This window comes from Rhinoderma darwinii, chromosome 4 (assembly GCF_050947455.1).
Source record: "Rhinoderma darwinii isolate aRhiDar2 chromosome 4, aRhiDar2.hap1, whole genome shotgun sequence".
NCBI lineage: Eukaryota > Metazoa > Chordata > Amphibia > Anura > Rhinodermatidae > Rhinoderma > Rhinoderma darwinii.
Genome location: NC_134690.1, coordinates 7795775 through 7806584, shown reverse-complemented (window position 1 = coordinate 7806584; position 10810 = coordinate 7795775). Strand labels below are relative to the sequence as shown.

Genomic DNA, 10810 nt, shown 5'->3' with positions numbered 1-10810 from the left:
GTGTTATCCTGCTCCCAGTGTTCCCGTGCCCTGCTGCCTGTATCCCATGCTGTGTTTTGTTCCTGAGCCTGTCTAGTGTTGGAGTCGTGTTTTGCCACCTGGTGGTATACACCACGTCTGGTGTCATCTAGTATTATCCTGCCACATCTAGCCGCATTTGTGCCCGAGCCTCTGCCACCGACTAGACTATCTCAGGTACCCTTGTGCTACAAACTTCTTGTAGAGACTTTGCATAGACCGTGACGTGGCCAGTTGCCTCTCCGCTATGTTGGAGTGGCCTGGTGGGTCCACATACCCTTAGATTGTGACTGTATCAAATATACACTTTATTAAAAAAGCAGGCTAAAAGAGGTTTACTATCTGCTTTATGTAAAATATTCCTAAGACATGTTCACAAGAGCAAGAATAAATGGGTTCGGGAACTGGGGGAATGGGCAGGTAAACTGGAGAAATGTCTATAATGGGAGTTTCATTACATTTCGCCCATTGTGTTTCACATTTTTTTATATACCATAGATTATATTATAACCCAGAGTCTCCAGGTCTGACTCAATATTACTGAAAGCTTTTATTGATAATTGAATCTCGGATCTCTTTTCTGAACTTGGGGGTAAGGCAGGTCTCGGCGGTCTTATTGCATTTCTTAGGTTTAATCATTTTTTTATTACATTTCTCAGATCTTTGCACATTGGGGTGTGTTTTTGGGTTTGTGTAATGTCTACATGTTTTGTTAGGTTTCTTATTGAAGCTGCTCATTTGTAATGGACACTAAAGTGAAAATATTGAAGGGAAATATAGCGGTGACGCAAATGACATGGTTCTATTCTAGGTTTTATATGATAATTTAGTGTCTCCTTTGAATTATTAAATTGTCTTTTACATTCAATTCTGGTCTCCGTAGAATAATGTATCATTTGGGAATGAAGATTGTAGCGTCCATGGCCGCGGGCCGTCGGGTTCACTCACCTCCCGATGCCCGCGGCCATGGATCTGTGAGCGCTCACTTCCGCTCCGGTCCGCTGTGTCCCGTAGAGTGCGTGTTCCCAAGTCTGTCTTGTAAATGGTCCCTTAGTGTTTCCTGTTCCAGTTGTTACCCGTGTCCTGTTACCTGTTCATGTATCCCGTGCTGTGTCCTTGTTCCTGTGCCTACTAGTGTTAAAGTTGTGTCCTACTGCACCTGCTGTCGTTTGCCACGTCCAGTGTCTTCAGCCACGTCTTGTACTGCCCGCCACGTCTGGCGCAACCTGCTGTCCCGACCTCCATCCGTGCTGAAGCCACAGCCACTGACTGGACTAGTTCAGGTACCCGAGTTTTACGAACTGCTGTAGACTTTCGTATAGACTGAGACCTGGTCAGCTGCCTCTCCGCTATGGCGGAACGGCCTAGTGGGTCCACATACCCTGTGACCATGACAAAGATACAGCCTAAAAGTCCAGCACTAGAAACCTCAATGGTAAAGACTTCCACGGCCACCATGTATTTCCCCTTGGTGCTGAGATAGGCCGGGATGAAGGAGACCCCCACACTGCAGAAGACCAGCATGCTGAAGGTGATGTACTGAGCCTCATTGAAGGTATCTGGAAGTTTCCTGGCCAAAAAGGCTGCAACGAAGCCCAAGACAGCCAGAAATCCCATATAACCTAAAGAGATGTAGAAAGCAGTGACAGATCCTTCATTACACTGTAATTGTAATGATGGGGGTAGGGAAACAGACAAGTGAGACCTAATCTACCCGCCACTCAATCCCTGCCTACTTGCAACGACCCGCCCTAGGCGACGGGGTACAACTGGGCGACGGTTCCTATGCTCAGTAAGTGCACGACAGACAAACAGACAAGGGTACACAAAGCTAAGGGAAATGGGGCAGTTGCCAACGGCAACACCGTGAGCAACAAGAGTGGTGAACGAGCCGAGTCAAACCAGGAGTGTACGAGGTACCAAACGCTGAGCAGGAGAGTAGTCAGAAAACCAGGGTCAGTATGAAGCAGGGACAAATAGTTCAGAAGCTGCAGCAGGGCCAGGAAACCACACGAGAAGAATCACAAGCAAGGAGGAACAGGAAAGGCAGGTATAAATAGACAGAGGGCGGGAGCTAGCTCCGTCTGGCCAGGCTGTGATAGGCTCTCCCACTCCTAAGCCTGCCATCCTGAGTGGTGGAAGATGGAGTCAGTCACACAGAAGCAGGTGCAGACTGATTACCTATGGGCGTATACACAGAAACTGTGCCTGGCAGATCCTTTACAGTACCCCCCCTTTTATGAGGGGCCACCGAACCCTTTCTAGGTGGACCTGGTTTATTGGGGAAACGAAGGTGGAACTTCCTGACCAATACCCCAGCGTGAACATCCCGGGCGGGTACCCAAGTCCTCTCCTCAGGCCCGTATCCTCTCCGATGGACCAGGTACTGGACGGAGCCTTGGACCATCTTGCTGTCCACAATCTTGGCCACCTCGAATTCCACCCCCTCAGGGGTGAGAACGGGGACAGGAGGTTTCCTCAAGGGAGCCAAGAACGGGGAGCAGCGTTTAAGGAGGGAGGCATGAAACACGTCGTGTATTCGAAAAGATGGGGGCAACTCCAGTCGGAAGGAGACAGGATTGAGGACTTCAATGACCTTATACGGCCCTATAAACCGGGGAGCAAACTTCTTGGACGGGACCTTAAGGCGCAAGTTCTTAGACGATAACCACACCAGATCCCCGACCATAAACAAGGGGTTAGCAGAACGTCTTCTATCTGCCTTAGTTTTTTGTATGCTCTGGGACGCCTCTAGGTTCTTCTGAACCTGGGCCCAGACTGTGCACAGTTCCCGATGAACGACCTCTACCTCGGAATTGTTGGAACTACCAGGTGAAACAGAGGAGAACCGTGGATTAAACCCAAAATTACAGAAAAAGGGGGAGACCCCTGACGAGTTACTGACCCGGTTATTAAGGGAAAATTCGGCGAGAGGAATGAATGAGACCCAATCATATTGACAGTCAGAGATTAAACACCTTAAATATTGTTCTAGAGACTGATTAGTCCTCTCAGTTTGGCCATTAGTTTCAGGATGGAAGGCAGAGGAGAAGGACAGATCAATCTCCAACTTTTTACAGAAGGCTCTCCAAAACAATGAAACAAATTGTACCCCTCTGTTCGAAACAATATTGACAGGGACCCCATGGAGACGCAGGATGTGTTTGACAAACAAGGTAGCTAACGTCTTAGCATTGGGTAATTTCTTGAGGGGCACAAAGTGGCACATCTTACTGAAGCGGTCTACTACAACCCACACCACCGACTTGCCTTGAGATGGAGGCAAATCGGTGATAAAATCCATGGAGATATGGGTCCAAGGTCTCTGGGGAATGGGCAAAGAACATAGTAAGCCCGCTGGTCGGGACCTGGGAGTCTTGGACCTAGCACAAACCTCACAAGCGGTGACGTAGGCCTTAACGTCTTTAGGCAACCCAGGCCACTAATAGTTTCTGGCAATGAGGTGCTTGGTACCCAGGATGCCTGGATGACCAGATAGTGCGGAGTCATATTTTCCCTAAGTACCCTTAGCCGGAATTGCAGGGGAACAAACAGCTTGTTCTCAGGAAGGTTCCCGGGAGCTGAACCTCGATCAGCCGCAATTTCAGAGACTAAATCAGAATCAATAGAAGAAATGATTATACCTGGAGGCAAAATACAAGCAGGATCTTCCTCTGAAGGAGGGCTGGCCATGAAGCTACGCGACAGTGCATCAGCCTTAATATTTTTAGACCCAGCCCTATAGGTAACCAAAAAGTTGAATCTGGTAAAAAATAGCACCCATCGAGCTTGTCTCGGGTTTAGCCTCCGGGCAGATTCTAGGAAAACCAGATTCTTGTGGTCGGTAAGGACCATAACCTGGTGCCTAGCCCCCTCCAGGAAGTGGCGCCACTCTTCAAATGCCCATTTAATGGCTAAGAGTTCGCGGTTGCCAATATCATAGTTACTCTCAGTGTGCGAAAACTTCCTGGAGAAGTAGGCACAGGGACGTAGATGGGTGAGGGACCAGGTACCCTGGGACAAGACAGCCCCCACTCCCACCTCGGATGCGTCAACCTCCACGATAAATGGCTCCATTTGTTTGGGCTGAACCAGCACCGGGGCCGAGATAAAGCACTTCTTAAGGACCTCAAAAGCCTGGACAGCCTCAGGAGGCCAGTGGAGGAGATCAGCACCTTTGCGAGTGAGGTCCGTAAGAGGCTTAGCGATGACCAAGAAGTTAGCAATAAATCTCCTGTAATAATTAGCGAACCCCAAGAAACACTGTAACGCCTTCAGGGAGGCAGGTTGGACCCATTCCGCCACAGCCTGGACCTTGGTGGGGTCCATGCGGAATTCATGAGGAGTGAGGATTTGACCCAAAAATGGTATCTCCTGCACCCCAAACACACATTTTTCTGTCTTCGCAAACAGTTTGTTTTCCCGAAGGACCTGGAGCACCTTCCTGACATGCTCAATGTGGGAGGACCAGTCCTTGGATAACACAAGTATGTCATCAAGGCACACTACAAGAAATACCCCCAGGTAATCTCTTAAAATCTAATTTATGAAATTCTGGAAGACCGCGGGAGCATTACACAACCCAAAGGGCATGACGAGGTATTCAAAATGACCTTCGGGCGTGTTAAACGCAGTCTTCCACTCATCCCCCTCTTTGATGCGGATAAGGTTATACGCCCCCGTAGATCAAACTTAGAGAACCATTGGGCCCCCTGAACCTGATTAAAGAGATCAGGAATCAAAGGAAGGGGATACTGGTTCCTTAGGCTATGTTCACACGGAGTATTTTGGGGGAGGAATATCTGCCTCAAAATTCCGTTTGGAACTTTGAGGCAGATATTCCTCTCCCTGCATGCCGATTTTCGCGGCGATTATCGCGCCGTTTTTTGCCCGCGGCCATTGAGCACCGCGGGCATAAAGCAGCGAGAAATACGCTTTCTCCTGCCTCCCATTGAAGTCAATGGGAGGTCAGAGGCGGAAGCGCCCGAAGATAGGGCATGTCGCTTTTTCCCGCGAGGCAGTTTTACTGCTCGCGGGAAAAAGACGCCGACGCCTCCCATTGAAATCAATGGGAGGCGTTCTCGGGCCGTTTTTGCCGAGTTTTGTGACGCGGTTTCCGCGTCAAAAAACTCGGCAAAATACCCCGTGTGAACATAGCCTTACAGTGACCTTATTCAAGTTACGGTAGTCAATGCATGGCCTAAGACCACCATCCTTCTTCCCTACGAAGAAGAAGCCAGCACCTAACGGAGAAGTAGAGGGGCAAATGTAACCCTTGGCCAGGCATTCCTGGATATACTCTCTCATGGCTTCACGTTCGGGACAAGAGAGATTAAATATCCTACCCTTAGGGAGCTTAGCTCCTGGTACCAAATCGATAGCGCAATCGTATTCTCTATGAGGAGGTAACACTTCGGAGGCCTCCTTAGAGAAAACATCAGCGAAGTCCTGAACAAACTCAGGTAGCGTGTTCACCTCCTCAGGGGGAGAAATAGAATTAACAGAAAAACATGACGTCAAGCATTCATTACCCCATTTGGTAAGCTCCCCAGTATTCCAGTCAAACGTGGGATTATGCAACTGCAACCAGGGAAGGCCTAAAACCAAATCGGACGAATATCCCTGCATCAACAGTACAGAGCACTGCTCCAAATGCATGGAGCCAACAAGGAGTTCAAAAACAGGGGTATGCTGTGTAAAATAACCATTAGCAAGAGGAGTGGAGTCGATACCCACTACCGGGACAGGTTTAGGCAAATCAATCAAAGGCATAGCTAGAGACATAGCAAATTCCACAGACATGATATTAGCAGAAGACCCTGAATCCACGAAGGCACTGCCGGTAGCAGACCTACCACCAAAAGAGACCTGAAAGGGAAGCAAGATTTTATTACGTTTCATATTTACGGGAAATACCTGTGCGCCCAAGTGACCTCCCCGATGATCACTTAGGCGCGGAAGTTTTCCGGCTGCTTATTCTTACGCCTAGGACAGGTGTTCACTTGATGCTTGTCATCCCCACAATAGAAGCAGAGACCATTCTTCCTGCGGAACTCTCTACGTTGTCGGGGGGACACGGAGGCCCCGAGTTGCATAGGTAGCTCCGAGTCTTCCGTGGAAGAGCGAAGCAACGGGACCTCGGGAGGCATCATGGGGGAGTCAGAGGGGAAAACACAAAAACGTTCAAGTTGTCGTTCCCTGAGACGTCGGTCAAGTCGTACCGCTAAAGCCATAACCTGGTCTAGGGAGTCAGAAGAGGGATAGCTAACTAGCAGGTCTTTCAGGGCGTTCGACAGACCCAACCTAAACTGGCACCTTAAGGCAGGGTAATTCCACCGAGAAGCTACGCACCACTTCCTAAAGTCAGTACAATACTCCTCAACAGGTCTCTTACCCTGACGTAAGGTCACCAGCTGACTCTCGGCAAAGGCAGTCCTGTCAGTCTCGTCATAAATGAGTCCGAGAGCAGAAAAGAAAAGATCAACGGAGGATAGTTCAGGGGCGTCAGGAGCCAAGGAGAAGGCCCATTCTTGGGGCCCTTCCTGGAGCCGGGACATAATTATACCCACCCGCTGGCTCTCAGAACCTGAGGAGTGAGACTTTAAGCGAAAGTAGAGCCTACAACTCTCCCGAAAGGAGAGAAAAGTCCTCCGGTCCCCTGAGAACCGGTCAGGCAACTTGAGGTGGGGTTCAAGAGGTGAGGTGAGGGGCACTACCATGGTAGCATCAGGCTGGTTGACCCTCTGAGCCAGGGCCTGGACCTGTAGGGAGAGACCCTGCATTTTCTGAGCCAGGGTCTCAAGGGGGTCCATAGTAGTGTGAGGGACCAGGGTAGCCTAGGTATATGGGCTTGTGATTATGTAATGATGGGGGTAGGGAAACAGACAAGTGAGCCCTAATCTACCCGCCACTCAGTCCCTGCCTACTTGCAACGACCCGCCCTAGGCAACGGGGTACAACTGGGCGACGGTCCCTACGCTCAGTAAGTGCACGACAGACAAACAGACAAGGGTACACAAAGCTAAGGGAAATGGGGCAGTTGCCCACGGCAACACCGTGAGCAACAAGAGTGGTGAACGAGCCGAGTCAAACCAGGAGTGTACGAGGTACCAAACGCTGAGCAGGAGAGTAGTCAGTAAGCCAGGGTCAGTATGAAGCAGGGACAAATAGTTCAGAAGCTGCAGCAGGGCCAGGAAACCACACGAGAAGAATCACAAGCAAGGAGGAACAGGAAAGGCAGGTATAAATAGACAGAGGGCGGGAGCTAGCTCCGTCTGGCCAGGCTGTGATAGGCTCTCCCACTCCTAAGCCTGCCATCCAGAGTGGTGGAAGATGGAGTCAGTCCCACAGACACAGAAGCAGGTGCAGACTGATTACCTATGGGCGTATACACAGAAGCTGTGCCTGGCAGATCCTTTACAGTAATATTATTTTCCCCACTTCTACCTCTGTATCATGATATGGGAATGGCGGAGAGAAGGACAACCAGAGGACACAGATGAAAACCTCAATGGATGAGCAGATAATCAGAAGACTTGTTGAGAATTGTCTCCCGAGCCACCTCTTCATTGTAGTATCTGGTTTTGTGGCTTTAAAGGCCAAGACCACGGTGATTGTTTTGGGCAAAATTGAAGAAATAGCAACGGTAACAATGTTCCCAAAAGCCACTTGTCGGAGGAGGCAGGACATCTTGGTTGGACGTCCAATGAATAACAATGGACAGTAAAAAGGATAAAATGAGTGAGAGAAGAAGTAGAAAGCTGAGGTTCTGGTTATTGGCTTTTACAATTGCCGTGTCCTTGTATTTGATGAATATTCCCAATATAACTGCAGTCAGAAGACCCCAGCGATCACTACAAGAGAGAATCCCAGGGTGTCCTCATAAGACAGGAACTCGATGGTTCTTGGGATGCAGGTGTCTCTTCTCTCATTCGACCATTGATCCTCTGAACACTTCACACAACTTTCCATATCTATGAAGGTGAAAATGTATGTGACATATTAATGGTTCAGACACGTGAGAAGTCCAGGATTGAGGACTTTGAGGAGGTAATTTTTGTTTTTTTAAATATATTAATACGTCAACATACTTATACATCAAAGTGATGTCCTAACCAAGACATTAGGAGAAGATGATGGTGGGGAGGGGACCAAGGATAGAACCCGATCTATTGATCAATATTGATTTATTGTTATAAACTCTGTGGCCATACCAAACAATATAAGAATTGCATAGCAATGTGTTTATTTCCTGCTTTATCGAGATCTAATTTCTCTGTAGTGTAAGGCTACATTCACATGAACGTGGCCTACCTCGGACGTCAAAAACTGCCGATTTTTACATCCGAGGTGCACCCGTCCGGGACACGATATCACGCATCCCCCATAGACTAGAGCCTATGGGGGGGGGGGGGGGAAGCGTGAAGCGCAAAAAAATAGGACATGTCATATTTTCCCGGACCCTTCACACGCCCCATTGAAACAACAGTCGTTTGAACGGCCCCATCGAAATACATGAGTCTGGTCTGTGTGATGGCCGTTGATTTAACGGACGTGATACACTCTCGTCTGAATGAGCCCGAAGATTCAGGGTTTGGTCGAGGGGCTGGGAAAGATAGGGATTCTGACAATAATCCCTTCACTGTCCTAGACCACCAGGTTTACTGACGTTAACCCCCCCTACTTCTTAGACTCCCAGATATGTTAACATTTCTTTCTTTTTTTTTGTGTCACCAGGCTCAGTTCACATCACGTCAGAGCCTTCCCTTGGAGGTATACATCGGCGTAGAGTATTTCCCGATGTTTACCTCCGATGGAAGGCACCAACGTATGCAATCATATCGGCATATAGTGACATGTTGTCCATAGGATCTCATTGTCCAAAAATTTATTTTGTTTGGTATACATCTTTTACTGCATGATATATGTCAGGTCAATGGGGCCCTATGGATACATACGGTGTTTGTGCCAGTAGCATTTTCACCGTATACGCCAAACATAATGTAAAAGGAGAGGTGAATATACCCCACTCTCTAGCAACAAAGCTTAATAACTTCAATAACTCCAACCCTTATCATTTGATCATTCATTTTAATTCGATCAATATATGAAAGTATCGTCATTATCTCTGCATTTTTGACAATCTGTAGGTAAATGTTACCCGTTTGGTTGGAGATTTCACCCTCTGGACATGGGACACAATAGTAGCAGCATTTCTGTTGTCCTTTAAGTAGGATTTTCCTATATCAATGAATACAGCTTTTACTGCAGACCGCTTGTGGAGTCTGGGGAGAGAAGATGGTTCCCAATATCTGCATTTAATACGTCCCTGACTGGAATATCCCAACCTGTGTCCTCAAGCTTTCCAATGGCTTTAGTTGGCTAAGCTTGTGAGAGTTCCCAAAGTCTTTACGACCTACAGTATCTTATTCTTTTGCGCCAGTCCGCTTCACTGAATTTCATACGTGGATTGACTTCCACTAATCTTATCTGAAGTACCATGGCTTTCTCTTGTAGTGGGTTAGTGGTTCGCTTTGCAGTGCTGGTGTCTAGGATTCAAACCTGACCAAGAAAATCATCTACATAACAAACTGATCTGCACACATTATTCATTAACCCCTTCAGGACTGAGCCTGTTTTGGCCTTCAGGACGAAGCCGATTTTTCAAATCTGACGTGTCACTTTATGTGGTAATAACTCCGGAATGCTTTTACCTATCCAAGTGATTCTGAGATTTTTTTTCTCGTGACATGTTGTACTTTATGTTAGGGAAAAAATTTGGTCAATAAATTCAATATTTGTAAAAAAAAACAAGATTTAGAGAAAATTAGCAAAAATGTGCATTTTTCTAAATTTAAATGTATCTACTTGTAAAACTGATAGTAGATAATTGTAGAAAAAGGGGGATCTATAACGGCGCTGCTGCGTGGACCAAGTCAAATGGAGAAACAGTAGTCTCTGGAGAAATGAGTAGTCTCTTCTAATTTAAATGGGTGCTTTATTGCAACGCGTTTCGACGCCGAACTGGCGTCTTCATCAGGCATAAAATTTTGTTTAAAACAGGCTGGTATATATATACAACACTGGCTAATGATTGGCCCAGTTCAGATGGAGCAAAAGTGGAAAGCAAACCGCCAAAACATGGCGGGTCAAAGTTCATAAAATTACCAGGTACAATAACAGAAATAATCAGATTATAGTACGATTGGACAGAGAACATGTAGTTAGGTAAAACATTCAAATATTAAAATACAGAACGGGGGATGTTTGCGAGATGTTACATGTCAAAGGTTGTAGCGGATCCGAGGGACTAAACATTTCCAGTATAGAAAGTACATCTCATAGTGCGGGCGGCAAAAGGTAGTAATGTAGCGTTGTTGTGTTTCTTTTTGTTCAGTGTATTGGTTAGTACAGTGAATGTGGATTTGTTTGGGTAAACACGGGCCATAGTCAAGGAGATCGTTTTGACTACGGAAGCCGAGGCGGGCCAGAGCAGCATGCGGTGGAACGCATTGTGGCACGCATAGTGGCACGCAAACTCCGGGGGTTCGCGTGAGACGTCATTGAGGAGGGATGGGCAAGGACAGCTGCTGAGGAGGTAAGTGGAAATATTTGAATGTGTGTATGAAAAGAATTTAATTCAAACAGTATGTATTCAAAAGGTTTATTAGCGGCTAGGAAAATGGTTAGTTTAAAGAGAATATGGTAAACTCTTTATGGTCTCATAAAAAGATCTTTTATGTAAAGAAAAAGATTTTTTGGGGGTTTAAAATTTTTTTTTTGACAGTACGTG

The 10810-nt window shown here is 47.1% G+C and overlaps 1 pseudogene; it reads right to left on the bottom strand.

Annotated features, from left to right (window-relative positions):
* Positions 1–555: 555 nt before the first annotated feature.
* On the bottom strand, positions 556–9335 carry LOC142759342 (vomeronasal type-2 receptor 26-like; annotated as a pseudogene).
* Positions 9336–10810: the final 1475 nt, after the last annotated feature.